This window comes from Silene latifolia, chromosome 11 (assembly GCF_048544455.1).
Source record: "Silene latifolia isolate original U9 population chromosome 11, ASM4854445v1, whole genome shotgun sequence".
Classification (NCBI taxonomy): Eukaryota; Viridiplantae; Streptophyta; class Magnoliopsida; order Caryophyllales; family Caryophyllaceae; genus Silene; species Silene latifolia.
Genome location: NC_133536.1, coordinates 178,603,309 through 178,621,485, shown reverse-complemented (window position 1 = coordinate 178,621,485; position 18,177 = coordinate 178,603,309). Strand labels below are relative to the sequence as shown.

Sequence of the window (18,177 nt, the reverse complement as noted above, 5' to 3'; positions counted from 1 at the left end):
TCTTTACTCCATGTCAAATGCAATGCTAAGTACTTGGGGACGGATTCGGGTCATTTTCCGCTGGATTCTTCACATTTATGCAATATTGCACAAAAACACAAAAGTAGACGGAAATGGGGGAAATAGTAGCTTAAACTACACAAATGAGCTCTGAAATGCGTGTAAAATAGGGTATAAAACATCATATTATAGTCACGCATCAGGGACAAAGCGGATCGTTGGCTAAACGTTCATGCACCAAACACATTCACCACATGAGACGCCCTAGCCAAAGCTTTCCTAGCTAAATACTACCCATCCTCCAAGCTCGCTATGCTCCGAAACGAGATAACCACTTTTCAACAAGAAGATGGAGAGTCTTTAGGGGAAGCTTCGGATAGCTTTCAAGACCTTGTACGTTGTCCACATCATGGGATTCCGGCTTGGTACATCACCCAAACGTTCTTTCAAACATTGCTACCAAGAACTAAAGAGATGGTGAATGCTTCCGCGGGGGGAGAATTTGATCATCTAGGAGATGAAGAGGGTTCGGCCCTTATCAAAAAAATGGTTGACTCGGAGTCTAACTATGGGTCAAAGGGTAACATGTTGAGAAGCAGTAGCCACTATCATTAAGAGAACTCTTCTAGCTCAAATGCTGAGACCAATTCTAAAATCGATCTTTTCACGAAAAAATTTGAGCAAATACAAAGGAATCAAGTGGACCAAGCTAGTGCCTCCCATGGTCCACCCATGGAAGAGGTAATTCCTAATCACTCTTGTGAGGCTCACCGGCTGGGACTCCACTATGAAAACAACACGATAAAAAGAAAAGAGAAGATAGACTCCCAGCTGGTAGACCAGCAGCCGGTCCACCGGCTGGGAGATCCATATGAGGAAAAAATGAGATAAAAGATAAGGCATAGACTCCCAGCCGGGAGACCGGTGGCCGGTCCCCCTACCGGTTGGGAGTTCCCTGATGATATTATAAAAAAATTTCGAAAATTTCAAAAATGTCTTAGACTCCCAATTGGTCCATTGGTGGCCGGTACCCAGACCGGTTAGGAACCCTATGATTCTCAATAATACACACAACACATCTCATTTTCCTATATAATTTCAACACTTTCCTTATCTCTAAAATCAAATCTCTCCCTCAAAACTCAATTAATCCTTCACAATCAACCACCCACACCATTCCAATCACTAACCCCCTTCTACCAACACCAATGGCACCTAAGAAACGGGTTCGTCGGGATGATTTGGCACTTGTTCAAGCCGAGATGGTGGTGGCCGCGACTATGGATACAGGTCCCGATCCGGATTTTCTGGGACTCCAATTCGTCTCCATCACTCAAAATGGTAAATTCATGTTATTTAAACAACGTCCCCTTCACCCTACCCATTTTATTGACCGCCCATCGATGCGGGATTTAGGTTTAGACAAAATCACCCTAGAATTGTTTAAGGGAGTCGGAATAAAGCATATGTACGATATCTAAGAGAGGCCTACCCCCGTCTCACTTGAAAGTTCTTGAGCTCCTTTAAAATTGATAAACATAAACAATCGGAAAGCTTTCCTCCACTTTTGACTCATCAACAAGAACTATAGTTCTACCTTGTCCCTATTTTGGCCATAAATAAATGGCCCAAGTCTTGCAAAAAAGCAGTTGGAACGTCGTATTGCCCTACCCAGAATCGTCGGCATTGGAAAGATCGACGGAGATGGTTTGCTGCACGGCTGCACCCTGATCGATACCTTGTTTGATGTGTTCCGGTTGCTCTATCACTTTCTTCTTTTATTAATTTTTGGTCGCGTCATTCAATGCATAGAAACCCCTTTTTTCTTCTTGTAATTTTCCGAGAAGTTTCTGACAATTAATTTGGTTTGACGTCGAGCATTTTGAGCGCTTTATTGTTGTGAACAGGAACTTAACACATTGTTGTCACTAGTTATAACCCTTCACTCCCAGATTCATTTTATTAAAAATGCTTTAATTAACTATTGATTCAACTCTGTTATTGTATTTTATTTCTAAGTGTATTTGGTACTTATTCGTTACAAATCCGACAACCCATGTAACAACCATCACCGTACATTGACGACTGCCTACAGACTACACATTGCTCCAACCAAACTGTAATACTACGGTTTTCTGTACTGTTGGGTACTCTATCGAGTAAGGCTTACTCTGTCGATTAAGTGAGTTTTGGTTTCAAAACAGTGTACTATATGAAGGGTACTCGATCGAGTAGGGGGCACTCGATCGAGTAAGTCGGTTTTACGGGTTGTTTCACCGGGTTTTGACAGCAACGTGAGAAAGTTATTTAAAGTTATTTTATCAATCCAAACTATTTACACAAAATAAAAGTTACATAGCTTCTTCTTCTCTCATTGCTATCAAATCCTAAGGGCTAGAATCATCGGATCATTGTGTTCTTTATGCCGTTGAGATCGTCGCATCGTGGTTAAGATTCTAATATGATTTTTATGACGTTTCATTGCTTTTGGGTTGAAACCCTAATTGGGTATTTTGGGGGTTTTGGGAGTATTTTGATTGTTAGATAGTAATTATATGATTGTGTGATTATAGGAGGTGATTTCGTAGAAGAGCGGTTTTGAATAGCTGATTGTGACGATCTTGGTGAATTGCTTTTCCAGGTAGGGTTTCCCTACTCGTTTATTGATTACATTGTATTTGATAGTTGATTTGTGATGGTTGTGATGTTGTTGATCTTTATCATATTGGTATTGTAATTGGTAATTTTTGTTGTATAGTTGGTTGGATGTGTTTGTCTGTGGTTTTCGAGGCGCATCCTCGGCTGAATGGAGTCACTTGCGGGAGTGACTTCACGCCCTTGATTCACCCCTTGTGGTTCCCGTCACAAGGGGGATGTGTACATTAAGGAACCTGGGTTTTCGCTCGGAGTTGATGAGCAGGGATTTGGTGGGAACGGCTGCGGTCCCCACTGGCGGTGTGGAATATCTGTTGTGATGGATATTCTGGTAGGGCTACACACTTTAGTGTGTTGTCAGGTGTGTGGAGATGTGACGGAGTTGTGTAAATATCGTAAATATTGTTATCTTGCTTATCTTGTATTGTGTAATCAGTAACCGACCCCGTTAATTGTTTTAAAAACTGTGGTGATTCGTTCGTGGATGGTGAGCAGCTATTGAGTAGGTATGAGATGGATTGCGCGAGGGATAGCTGGGATGGAGTCACCACGTGTCACTAGAGTCTTCCGCTGTGTCATTGAACTTATATTTCTCTTTAGTTGGTTTGATATTTTGGAACAGTTGTATTACACTTTACAGTTTTGGGATTTTGTTATGTAATCACTTAAAATCATTTTTTTAAGTATGTTCTTTTATGTTCAATTTGATATACATTGCCTCGAGTAACCGACATAGTAGCACTTCCATGCATTAGGTGGTCTTGGTAAGGCACCTTGGTGTATGGGGGTGTTACAAAGTGGTATCAGAGCGGCGATTTTGGAACCTGTAACTAATGAACCTAATCAACCTAGGGAGTCAAATTAAAATGAACTCGGGTAGGAGTTGCTAGGAGCTAATGCAAAGGCTTGGGAGATGTTCTAAAGTCGCGAGATCGCCCTACAACTTTGAACCGGTCACTATGGGGTGTCATGGGATCGCTATGTATATACTAATGTTCTATTGCATATGTTGGATGATATGTTGTATGAAATTGTTTGATAAATGATTGTGGAGGAATGGAGGATGTGGTGGAAAAAGGTGAAGTATTCATATGATAATATGTTGTGAATAATGATGTTGCATGATGGATGATTTATAATGTGGCATTATAGAAACATGTGAATAGGATGTTGCATTTTTTTGTGTATATATATATATATATATATATATATATATATATATATATATATATATATATATATATATATATATATATATATATTTGTTGCGAAAAGTTGTTAAGTTAAATCATGCGGGTAGCTAGAGAGTCAGCATGACTCGATCGAGTGGAGGATACTCGATCGAGTAGGTTGGACTCGATCGAGTGGGCTGAGCTCGGTCGAGTGGGTATATGACAATGTTAGACAGTAGCTGCTATTTTAGGGAACTCGATCGAGAAGTAGAGTACTCGATCGAGTGGGGGCTACTCGATCAAGTACGTTTGGGGCTCGATCGAGTGCGTTATGTTGTACGTTCTGGTCAGGTTCTGGAGTTGAGGCACTCGATCGAGTAAGTGGGCAACTCGATCGAGTGACCTCTACTCGATCGAGTGGGCATAGTTACTCGATCAAGTATGTGTTGTACAGGTCGTATATGCTTTGAGCCATAGGTTATGTGCTTACATTTGTCTCTCCTCTTATAGCTCAAAGATGCCGCCAAAGAGATCTGCTTTGTACACTAGGGCGCAAGAGATGAGTGTAGATGAGATAGCCAAGATGCTTGAGCATCAAGAGGCCCTTACCGAGGCCCTAAAAAAGTTTGGGAAAGACAAATATGTCGGGGTGGACTTTGCCAAGATGAGAACTATGATAGCCTGCTTCAACCTAAAAGAGTATATGGGTACCAGTGAGCCAATCTTGATCAACAATTGGCATAGTGAGATGGAGAACATCTTGAATGTGTTCCATTGTCCCGAGGACTTTAAAGTGGAACAAGCTGCGTTCTACTTGAGAGATGTTGCGGGAGAGTGGTGGGACAAGGTAAGGGAGACTGCCTTAGATTTTTATTTGAAGCAGGGGAAGTCAGCTATACCATGGAGTGAGTTTAAGAGAGCTATGCGCCAGGAGTTTGTACCTGAACATGTTCGTAGTAAGCTGAGGGAAGAGTTTGATGCTTTTAAAATGACTCCGGATATGGCTGTGGCTAATTATTACCACAAGTTTAATGAGAAATCGAGGTATGCAGAGGACATGAGGTTGTATCAGGAGAACTTGGCACTGAGGTTTGAGAAGGGCTTGACTTACCAGGTAATGGAGAAGCTACCAGTTGGGGTCCTTCCATATGTTAAGGAAGTTTATGAGCGAGTAGGGAGAGCTGACAGATTGGTCGAAATGGCCAAAGAGAACAAGGAGAGGGGTCCTGAGAAGAGAAAGGTTGAGAGTGAGGGTGGTGTTCAGTCTAGTTACAAGAGGGGTAACCATAACCAAGCGAGGGCTTACACATCGGGATTGGGTTTTAGTAGTGGAGCTTCATATCGGCGTGGTTGTGGTGGTAGTGGTAGTAGCTAGAATCTCTCTTGCTATAACTGTGGCGGTATGGGCCACATGAGGCATAAGTGTACTAGTGCCGTGGGGAGAGGTTTTCAAAGGCCATTGCAGGGGAGCTTGTCGCAGGGTCCGTCTTAGAGTTTTGCTAGCAACAGGCCGACTGGGTTATGGAATAACCAAGGAGGTCAGAGTAACAACAACAGTGGATCTAACCGCAATGACGGTAACTCTTATCAGAAAGCGATAGCTAACAACAATTAGGGGTCAGTTGCCAAGCCATCTACTTCAGCTAGTACAGTCCAGGTTGGTGGACAAAAGACCAGTGGAAAGTTATTCATGATGGACAAGAAAGCTGCTGAGGATGATGCTCACATGATCATGGGTACCTTTCTTGTTAATGGTGTTTCTACCTTTGCTTTATTTGATTTGGGGGCGTCACACTCTTTTGTATCGTCGAGTCATGCTAAGCTTTTGGATTTGATAGAGTTTGAGTCTGTAAAAGACGAGGTTTCTATATCATCAGTTGAGTCAGTGTCTTGTGGGAGGTTGTATAAGGGTGTATCTGTTGGGAAATGTGTCCTCAACAATAGTGCAATCACATGATTTAAATATCATTATTAAATCTCATTTTAAGAATACATGTGGGATGTAATATTTACAGTCAACTGGTCCACATATATCGGTAATGATTGGTGACTAGAGTTTGACATTCTTTGTCGTGCGACGGTGGTGATCAGTTGATCCCCTTAGGTCATACCTATAGGGAAATACTCTTAATTGATTATTTAATTAATCGTATACCGATACGAGTTAATTAAATTGTTTAAAATTGACGGATGATTTTGTGAGTATAATTAACGTATCTTATTGTAATATGATTAAATGAGACACGGTCTAAGTAATCGAATTGTTTTATTACTTAGATGAAATTATTGTTTACAGAAACAATTGAAACGGAATGAATAAATTATTATAAATACAGAATGTTGTAGTTTATAATTCGGAAACACTTCTGGTACAAGTAATTACGAATTACTAGTCGATTTTGTATATGACATATTTTATGAGTATGTTGATTTTTAATATGTTAAAAATACATTACAATTTCACATGTCAAGTTATATGTCACATATGTCACAATTGACAAATGACAAAATAAAATGGACCATCCATTTTATAATGAAAGTCTTAGAAATTATGGAGGGAGTTAGTGGAGAAATTGTGTTAAGTGGAAAACACAATGATGGAAGCTAACAAGTAGCCATGCAAACCTAAGCTTTTGAGAAGAGCAAAAATAAAAAGCATTGGGCATACTACCCAAGGCTATTATTTCGGCCAACCATAGAAGAAAAGAAAAGAGTTTTTCTTTTCAATTTTCATTCATTCATTCATTCAAGCATATAATTTTCTAGAGTAAGAAAAGAAATATGCTCTCTACATCTTATGAGATTTCTAGAGAAATAAACCACACAAAATACTCCCTCTTGACCGAAATTTTCAAGAGAAAAATACAATCTATTTTGTGTCAATTTTATAGTAAAACTAATATTATTATTAGATCTAAATAATATTGGTTATTATGAGTTTTCCTTGGGTATATGCTTTTGGGAGGGATTCTATATTTGAATCCTTGTTCTTCCATTTGGAGAGCTCAAGAACAAGAGAGAAGGAGAACTCTCTTGTGCCCTATTGATCCGAAAATCACAATGTAAGATGATGATTTCTTCTTTATATTGTTTATATGTTTGCATGCATAAGATCACTTATTAATTTTATGACAAATTAAATTAAAACATATATGAATATGTTAGTATATAGATCTACTTTTCCTTCAATCGGTATCAAGAGTCATGGTTGTTTGCATGGAAATCGGTTAAAAGTTTTTCCGAGTTATAAAGATTAACATATAAAACATGTATAATTTGTGTTAATATGATATATCACAAAATTAATTTTTGCATGTTAAAGTTTCTGATCCTAAAATGTATTTAGGATATTTTGGTTAATTTATGGATTTTATTGTTCATTTTATATAATATTGGCATTAAAATGTGATTTTTATGATAAAAATGTCATTTTTGGACGAAAATTAGCTAAACTTCGAATTTTCAAGTGGTTTTTGGATATGTTATCACTTATATCATTTTGAGATGACATGTAAATTTTCATAATTTTTGGACTTCTTATGCTCGAAAAATGGATTTTTCATTATTAAAATCGGATTTAAGTGAAAAATAGGTTAATATGAGATAAATTTCGAATCTGGTCATAGAAATTTAGTATGTTGTCACATGAAATTTTAAAAGATGTGTGTAAAATAATAGGCTATATTGAAGTCTTTTTGCATGATTTATGGATTTTTGAAGAACAATAGCATAAATAGTGACATTATTAGTGAAAAATTAATAAAACATAATCTATGACTAAGGAAAAACGTCCAATGTTGCATTTTATTATCTTTTTCAGATCTAAAATTGAAAAGTTAATGAATATAATTTTTCTCATGTTTTTATGATTATTTTGTTAAAAACCGATAAACCGCAACATTGTTTTTTCGGAAAAATTTCGAAATTTTTAACCTAAGTTTTGAACATTATGAGTGTCATGGTATTTTTTCCAGAATGTTCATGAGTTTAAATTTCAAATTTTGAATTTATTTGAAATTTTGTGATTTATTTGAAGTTTATAGCTTATTTTGTATTTTTTGGTCCATTAATGAACAATTTTAGAAATATGAGTTAATTATGGTCAAATAATTAGTGAAGACTAAATTTTGAGTCCTAAAAGGTTAGGATAATTAACTTATGTATAAATATGAATTTATGTAATTTTTGTGATTATAAAATGTTGAATCACGCAAATCCGTAAAAACCGAGTAATATACGATATTGGCTAATTAAAGGCGATTTAGCATAAAATTGGGCATGTTCATACATATTTTAATGCTGCATTTTATTTATGATTGTCATAATTTTATTTTATGTAATTTTTACTTAGTATGGCCTTAGATTTTAATTGGTATTTCCCGAAATGTATGGGGTATCGATTCGGTTGTAATTTTATTGTGATCTCGTATCACCGTTTTGTAATTTAATAGATTTATTTTATTTTAGTTACAAATGTATAATAGGAAATTATGTAATTTAATTTATCTCGGAGTTCCCAAAGACCGATTTCTTCAAGATGGCGATACATAAAGACGGTGTTATCTCGAGATGCGTGCCACAACCGAAGTTCAAGGGACCAATGGAGTTGGTTTCCGAATATGTAATAGTTAATTAGATTTTCTATTTTAGGAAGGCCATACTAGGATTTAATTTATGCTTTGCATTTTATTTATATGTCGCATGCATCGCTAAATCGCCATAACTAAAACATGCATTATCATTTTAATCGAGTATATCGACCGTGTCAATTACAATTATCGTAGTTCACCGCTTTAGTTCACTTAAAACGTGATAGATAATAAATTGGCATGACCTCTCGCTAAAAATAAACAATTGAGACTTAGCCTTACCAAAGAGTAGAAACCATGAAAACCTATTTCGTGAGGGAGTGCGCTCGGCCACACCGGGGTACAAACCTTGTTACGTAGGGGAAGTGGGTGATAAATGTCTATGCACCGAATTCATGTTGATAAGGGATGTATCGGCCACACCGTGCCCAAGTTGATGTGGATTTGGATCATGGACACATTTATTCGAAATTTGGGTTGAACTCAACAAAAGTTTTTGATAAGGGATGTATCGGCCACACCGTGCCCTTGTCGGATGTGTTTTGGGCTAAAGATAAATGTTAATGTAATTTTATCGACCAAGAGTTCTAATAGTAGAATCGATTAAAGAGTTAATCCACCGAGTTATATTGATAAGGGATGTATCGGCCACACCGTGCCCAAGTTAATATGAATTTGGATCTTGGAATCATTTACATAGTTGGGTAGAGGTCACTATATAAATGCTATACTTATTTACAAGTATTATTAAAACGATAAATGTTAAGTTTTCCACTATTCCGTTATTATATTATTCTATTTCTTTACCACAATTCATATACGATATCATTTCGATTTTTCAAAACCTCCATTAAAACATCGTAACTAAAGACAAATATGAATTTGCTTCTAAAACCTCAAATAAACCATTGCTAAGGATCTCTTTTAAAGAGTATAGATAAAGGTTATTCATTATCAAACAGGTTTTTGATTCTTGACTAACACATCTACTTACAATGGATTGTTATTCATATACTTAATTGAATTAAGTACCTTGAAGCGATAAATTGTTTTGGTAACTAGATTTGTTGGAAATCAAAATTGACCAAAATAACGCAACCACTTCAATGAAAGTTTTAAGACTAAAACGAACAAATGAAGAGTAATCTTCATGAATTCAATTTTGCTTCTCAAAGTAAAGACTCATTGAAATAAGTGGGAGCATTCTCTTAAACCGTTAAGATGAGGATGAGGTTCAAGAAGTAAAGATTATAATGGAATTGATACAAGGTAATGTTAAAGGTAAAGTTGTTGAGAATGACGATACTAAACCTATCAATCCCGAACGATAAAGTTTCCATTGTCTTAAATGTTGGACACAAGAAAGGAAACTACCCCAATAATATTGAAGAATCAACAAGTTAGTTGTGGGACATCTAATGAGACCTTCTTCTTTAAATGTTTATTTGATTAAACATAAATTTTGCTAGTACCACTTCGTCAATATTAGAAACTAGTGGAGGTTTTAATCATTGTATTAGACACATAAGATGATTAGAATATGACGACTAGCAACAATGAAGTCGAGAGATAGAGTCATTGTGTACTAAACCTAGTTTTTGGGTTTGGAGTTGTACTTAATTGTGACTATTAAGTACATAACTCTAAATAAGAATACAAACTTGTTAAGATACAAAAGAGGTTTCACTTTTGTGACCCTATACACCACGATTTGATGTATGGCTAGCCCATTATCAAGGTGATTATATTCTAAACCAAACTAGAATGATATATCATGAAGATGATGCAAGACTCAAATTGGTAACCCAAGATTAAACCTTGAATTTTGGAATGATGAACGCAAAGAGTTATGGAGTACTCTTGAAACCATTAGATTGTTAATGGTATATGCGTATCTTGTATTTAAAGCAAGATATCTCGTACCTTTTGGTTGAAAAGGAGATCGAGGTTATAAATCATCGATCCAAAATAGGTTGATCATCATCTTTTACCAACGATTTAAGTTGACACTAGTGTGTTCACTTAATAAGGTAAATAGAGAAATCTTTGAAGAAGTTCAAGAGTTCAAGAAATCACGATTTAGTCGTGATGGGATTATCAAAGTGAAGACTTTGATATAAGCCAAAGGAAATGTGATATAGTATCACAAGTTAATCTCTCTTAGCACGCATTATGAAATAATGTGTGGATGGATAAGAAATCAAACGATATTCGATATGGTTTGGACTTCAATCAAGTTACTTTGAGTTACTTGATCCTTTTGGGGATTTTATCATTTTTGTCTAAATTATTTTTCCACTAAATCGAATCATATGAGATATGAAATGGTAAGGGTACCATGTTTGTAAGTTTTCACAAGAAACAAATGCTCATTTTTCCCTTTTCAATTATCACGAGCATGACGGGTTTGCGGCTCATGAAGCTGTCTTTCTAAAATACAAGTTTATTTCTAGAAGACATAGTGGGAGAAATTATTCAAGAGCCACAGAGAATGTTATGTCGCAAGAAACTGGTCTTTCTTGGCTACATGAGACGTTTTGTGTAAGACATTGTTTCTTCAAAACCTAGGAGGTTAAATTCGTCACTTGTTAAAAATGATGAATTCATGCTACTTTTAAGAAAGTAAAGAACTTATAACTTACAAAAGAAATTGTTTGATTCAAGTTGATTACTTCTAGAAAGTAATGAACATATGAATTACATAAGAATGTTTAAGTCATAACTCAATACAAGGCTTAGAGCCATGAAAATCCGAAACAAAAGGGCTTGATTAGTGACAAAGGGTTTTGCACTAATAAAGAGATATTTCAAAGCAAGATTTGTTGCAAAGGGTTTTGCACTAATTGAAATAATTAAGTCTATTTGGATCTTCTTAGGGATTGTGTTTCATTATGAGGATATACATACAGCAAGTAAATCTAAAACCCACTTCTTCAATAGAAGGAATGTATTCAATACATGTCATGAGTTTTATAGATTCTTGCAATCCTAAGATAATGTGAAACTTAAGAGAGAATCTTAAGTAGGACATCAATGAGTTGGAATCAACATTTTGATCATGTGATAAAACTTTTCTCGATAAGTTGAGAAGTTGTGTTTACACATGAAGTTTAGTAGGGGTTACGGAAATTTTAATTAGTCTTATATGTGGATGACATATTGATCATTGTGAATGATGTAAGACTTTTGGAGTATTATAATACATCTTTAATATCCGGATTTATGAAGATAAATCCACATGATATTAGCGTCAATAAGAAGTCTTATGTTGATAAGATTCATGACTAGTTCAACGAAGTTGAACATATTTGATTGATTCCATTTGCTTCCGCTGCCAAATCAAGTAAATAGAAAATGATGTATAACACTTCATATACTTGGAGTATGATGAATTGTTTTCAAAATCGAATTTAAGTAATATTTACCAAGTAAGCCATAAAGATTACCCTTAAGTGCTTGCAGAAGCATTAAGGCTATGATGCAAAGTGTTTATGATGCAATTTTGTGTAAGGGTGTTACACAAGTGACAATTGACAATTGAGATTGCGCATGGTTTCCGACAAAACCATAATCAAAACACATTAGGATGGTTAAGATACCATTGTGGCAATGTTAATTAAGAAGTAGATTTTCTAGAATCGTTCTAGGCAATAAAGAACAATGAGAGATATTTATAACGGAAATTGAGTACACTTGCAATCATGAGATGTGCAAAGAGGATGAGTCCCGCACACTGTGAAAACAGTGGGAGTTATTCTTAGGCTAAAGGACCTATGTCTTGATTGGATATCGACACGTACTCAGAATGTTTTGTGATGCAAATGTATACATTACAAAGGAAAACGAGTATGTAGTAAGGTTGAGTAAGGTACAAGAAATTGATAAAACCTACTAACCAAAGCCTTCTCAAAGGCTAAACATGATGAGTCATGTCATTTCAATTGAATTGAAATGAACAACTACGTACAAGATCAAATTAGATTATAGAACATGAAAAAGTAATCAGGCATTGACTATTCATATGTGATAATCGCATTTGTCGTTCGAGTTTTACTTTAAAACTCTTTTATTATACTTTGTTACATCCAAACGGGTTGTAGAGACAACGTTGAACCCCGTTAAAGTGAACCCGGATTAACATAGTATTAGCCCATAGTCACTTGTATGAGATGACGTCTCGAAGTGACTAGAGTGTGATGCGATTGATGGCAAGTTCAAGTGCCATAGAGTCATGTGAGATGACTAGTCGATCACATAGGCAGACTGTTAGGAACACCTTGTCGGGCCTTATGACCGCTTATAGAGTTCTGGCAATTTATATAGCCTGGTCGTGGCGAGAGCTGCTATAGTATTCTAATGAGTCGATTCTTTTGACTAAAGGCTGTTCGCCTAAGATGGCACAGTTTCAGATTAACTTTGATTTGTGTTACTACGACCTTCGTAAATGGGGTCAAATGGGCATATTTGGGTTATGATGGCTGTGGTTAGTCGAAGGGAATAAGTGCGATAGGAATGTCCACCCCCTTGTCAGGGTTAAAACAATATCTCAGGGCCACTCGAGGAGTAATGAACTGGAAATGCGTGGCCACGCTCGGAAGGTATCTATGATAGATAAATCCGGTCAATCAGTTATTCTCCAGATCGAGGAAACCATTCTCGATATGATCACTTGCAAGTACGACCCGAAAGACACCTTGCATTGAGTGGGAGATAGTAATTGGACAAGAGAATTGGTGACGCACACTTGTCGAGGACAAGTGGGAGATTGTTGGGAAATGTGTCCTCAACAATAGTGCGATCACATGATTTAAATATCATTATTAAATCTCATTTTAAGAATACATGTGGGATGTAATATTTACAGTCAACTGGTCCACATATATCGGTAATGATTGGCTGACTAGAGTTTGACATTACTGTCGTGCAACGATGGTGATCAGTTGATCCCCTTAGGTCATACCTATAGGGAAATACTCTTAATTGATTATTTAATTAATCGTATACCGATACGAGTTAATTAAATTGCTTAAAATTGACGGATGATTTTGTGAGTATAATTAACGTATCTTATTGTAATATGATTAAATGAGACACGGTCTAAGTAATCGAATTGTTTTATTACTTAGATGAAATTATTGTTTACAGAAACAATTGAAACGGAATGAATAAATTATTATAAATACAGAATGTTGTAGTTTATAATTCGGAAACACTTTTGGTACAAGTAATTACGAATTACTAGTCGATTTTGTATATGACATATTTTATGAGTATGTTGATTTTTAATATGTTAAAAATACATTACAATTTCACATGTCAAGTTATATGTCACATATGTCACAATTGACAAATGACAAAATAAAATGGACCATCCATTTTATAATAAAAGTGCCGAAATTATGGAGGGAGTTAGTGGAGAAATTGTGTTAAATGGAAAACACAATGATGGAAGCTAACAAGTAGTCATGCAAACCTAAGCTTTTGAGAAGAGAAAAAATAAAAAGCATTGGGCATACTACCCAAGGCTATTATTTCGGACAACCATAGAAGAAAAGAAAAGGGTTTTTCTTTTCAATTTTCATTCATTCATTCATTCAAGCATATAATTTTCTAGAGTAAGAAAAGAAATATGCTCTCTACATCTTATGAGATTTTTAGAGAAATAAACCACACAAAATACTCCCTCTTGACCGAAATTTTCAAGAGAAAAATACAATCTATTTTGTGTCAATTTTATAGTAAAACTAATATTATTACTAGATCTAAATAATATTGGTTATTATGAGTTTTCCATGGGTATATGCTTTTGGGAGGGATTCTATATTTGAATCCTTGTTCTTCCATTTGGAGAGCTCAAGAACAAGAGAGAAGGAGAACTCTCTTGTGCCCTATTGATCCGAAAATCACAATGTAAGATGATGATTTCTTCTTTATATTGTTTATATGTTTGCATGCATTAGATCACTTATTAATTTTATGACAAATTAAATTAAAACATATATGAATATGTTAGTATATAGATCTACTTTTCCTTCAGTATCAATGATAGTTGGGCAGGTTGACCTTCCAGTGGATTTGTTAGAATTCCCTATGGATGGTTTTGAGGTGATAGTTGGTATGGATTGGCTGGGTAAGTACAAAGCTAGAATAGATTGTTACCAAAAGAGAGTCTCTTTGAGAGGTCCTAAGGAGTGTCTTATCGTGGGTTTGTTGTCAAATCCAAAGTCTAAGTGATTGTGATAAGTAGCATTTTAGTCGTATTTTACCCATACTTTTACTCTTATTCAACTCAATTTTGCGTGCTTAATTGTTTAATTAGCTCATTTATTTACTAATTTATAATAATAGTCGTCGTAGTTATATTTATTAATTAGTTGGATTTTTATTTAATATTAATATTAATATCATTTTATTTTAATAACGTGCAGGCAAGGAGGAATAATGAGACGGAAATTAAAGAGCGAGCAAATTGGGTCAAGACGGAATAAGACGGACTCAAGAAGTGGATTTGACTTGAATGAAATAAAAGAGAATAAAGTGTTGACCATTGACTTCAGCAACATTACAATCCCCTTTGCTTCTTTCGTTTTTGTTCCAACCAAGATCAACATACTGTCAAATGTCAACCTCCATTAACATTGACCAAATCACAATTGTTCAAATCATCATCATCCGTTTCACTCCATCACCGTTATCAAAGCTTTACAGCCACCATTTTCGATCCCAACCTCCTTCGCCATCCCCATTCATTTACATAGCCTCAGTCAATCATCATCAACCCGACATCACCATACTCCAATTCGACATCACCTGCATACACCACCATTTCCGTCCTCAAGTTCAATCACATTTACCCTCGCATCAAACTCCACTCTCCTTCAATCGCCATTCATACTCATCATCATCACACGAGCTCACCACCATTTTTATACACTTTCCACAAACACCACTTCATAGACATCATCACCTCCTACGCCATCCGACACCATCAGCTCCTCCGTGCTCCACAATCAAGCTCGGAATCGAAGCCGCCATCACCATTTAAGTTTAGCCATCTGAACTAATTGAATTCGAACTCGGGATCGGCGAGTTTTTATGAAGCTTTGTTCTCCGTGTCGGTGCCCCGCGATCGACATCCTCAACCGCGAGAACACACCCATTATCCTCCTTTTTGGTGAAGGCCTCGCTACGGTATAGGGATAGCGTGCCGGCCACCGACCGACACAACGCACCAAATCAACAATTTAGCATCGGTCTTCATTGTTTCTCACGGTGTGCCCGTTGGTCGTGACCAAGCAAAATACACATCCCTCTTGATTTTCGCTCTTTTCTCAATGACCTCGCCTCGCCGGCACAAGCCCCGGCACGTGACCGGCAGACCCCCCTTCCGTCTTTTGCCCTTTTGTTTTGCTTTTGTCTGTTTTTGAGTCAAATGTCGTGTAGTACAGTGATTAGGATTATTATTATTTTGATTATTATTATTGTTGGTATTATTATTATTATTATTATTATTATTATTATTATTATTATTATTATTATTATTATTATTATTATTATTATTATTATTATTATTATTATTATTATTATTATTATTATTATTAGTGATACTCTTATTAGATTAGTATAAAAGACAACTACCACAAACACACATTACTACCTTAGAAATTAGATTAGAAAATTAGACTAGTTCATCTTTCTCTCAAATATTTTAGAACCCTAAATTAATTTTCCTCTTACCCAAGTTGTAATCTTTACTCAAAAATTAATACAATTGTTCTCTTGTTTATCCAAGTTCTTCTCTTTTCATTAGTTTACAATTAGTAATTTTGGGTTGTATTTGGAGAATTGAAGAATCCTTCCATATTTCAATCCAAGTTCCTTTCTTTTGCAATTAAGTGGTATAATTTCTCTTCCTTATTTCATTTGTTTACACTTTGTTTTTTTCTCTTAATTCTTGTTTAGTTGTTCATGTTAGAATACTACTTCTTGTTGTTTAATTGATGCTAATCTCTCTCTTGTTCATCTTTTCTTTGTTTTCCATTGTTGTTGCTCTCAAAGATTGAATCTTTGAGTTGCTTGTGTTAAAGTTTGTGTCTTTTTGCATTAATCTCTTTCCATCTTAGATTAATTTGTCTTTCCTTATAATTTTGTTGATTAATTGCATGATTAGTAGTAGAATTTATTCTCCCACCATGTTTATGCTTAAAGAATCCATCTTTATTGTCTCCTTTGTCTTAAGAAACATGATTAGTGAGTAGTCTCCTTCTAGGACTCGGTTTGACCCGATATGGGTAATTTCACTAACTAATTGTCACTAAGGCTAATTTGTGGGGAAAATTGGTGAGGGTAGTCTAGGGGAATTTGCTTGTTCAAGGTTTGGTTTTCGGGTAGTGTCGACTTTTGACCCTTGTCCACCAACGGAAGTTGGTTAGGTTGTTTGTCGGGTATTTGGGGACCGACTCTTGTCACCAACTAAGGTTGAGACCGGAAGGGAGAACCGAGGGAGGGTGCCTCTAGGCTAGCGTTTGAAATCGACCTCCGGAAGGGGGAGTGGGATGACCCGGAATATGATGAGTGCTTAATGACCTTGACCATTTACTTGACTTCCTTGGGAAAATGCATGTTCTTGGGGTTGTCGGGTTTTGAGTTAGGGATACCGGCTTTCGAACCCGGGAGGGGGGTTAGTCGGAGTAGCTAGTGTCCTATTGCGAGACCGGAAGGGAGGTTCTAGGCGAATTAGAGCCATCTCCCCCTTACTTCTCTACCCCTTTTGATTAGCCGAGACGATTAGTATGAGGAATTACTCATATTTGTGGGAGAACCGAGTTCTAGTCCTTCTCTTTATTTGATCTATCCTTTATCTTTTAGCTTGTTCTTATCTTGTCTAGTTTATAGCCTTTAAATTTGTTAGTTTAAGTGCTAGTTTGTTACCACCCTCCTTATTTTCTCCGACTTAGCTAAGCATAAGAATTTAAAATGATTAATAATCACCCATGCTCCCTGTGGATTCGACCTCGACTACCCTACTACATTAGTTGAGTTATTTGTTTGATCGGGGGAGTTCGACAAAACCCCGCTTATCAAAATGGCGCCGTTGCCGGGGAGGATTGGCATGATATTAGTTGTTTTGTTCTAGTTTAGTCTAAGTCATTGTTGTGTTTGCATACCTTGGTGTGCCGTTTGTCTTTTTAACTCTCTCCTTTAAGTGTATAAGCTTTTTGCATGAGAAGATTGAGTTTGAAATCAACAAGTCCATGAAGTTTCCCTCTATGAGTGACTCTTGTTATAGAGTGGATGTGTTGGAGGTTGGTATGAAAGAAGATTTGAATGAAGATGGTTTGAGGGAAAGTGAGTTTGAACCTCAAATTATGAAGGAAATTGAATTGTATTTGAACTCCCCAAAATCACTACTTGATGTTGAGTCTTGGTTAGTTGACTCTTCAAATGATTCTTGGGAGGCTCAAGTTGATGCCTTGGAGATGGCTCTTAATGGAGGTGGAATGGAGTATACCAAGCGTTGTGAGGAAGATGAACTTGGCCCTCCCATATGGGACACTTATGAAGACTCCTTGCAAAATGATAAGTGTGGGGAGGGAAGTTATGAAAACATTGGTGCCTCTAATTGGGATGTCTATGATGATGAGGAAGGCCCTCCAATGCCACCTCCTACCGAAATATTTGAAGAGGAAGTGATTGTCAATGACAAGTGTGGGGAAGAAGGAAAAAGTTGGGAAATGGAGGTTGATGAATTCGAACTTGCC

General features: G+C 36.3%; 1 non-coding gene across 1 annotated transcript; it reads right to left on the bottom strand.

The window, feature by feature from the left end:
- Nucleotides 1–312: 312 nt before the first annotated feature.
- Nucleotides 313–416, bottom strand: LOC141615808 (small nucleolar RNA R71). Its single transcript, XR_012530204.1, has one exon. It is a non-coding gene; the product is annotated as a small nucleolar RNA R71 (small nucleolar RNA).
- Between the last annotated feature and the right edge of the window lie 17,761 nt (nucleotides 417–18,177).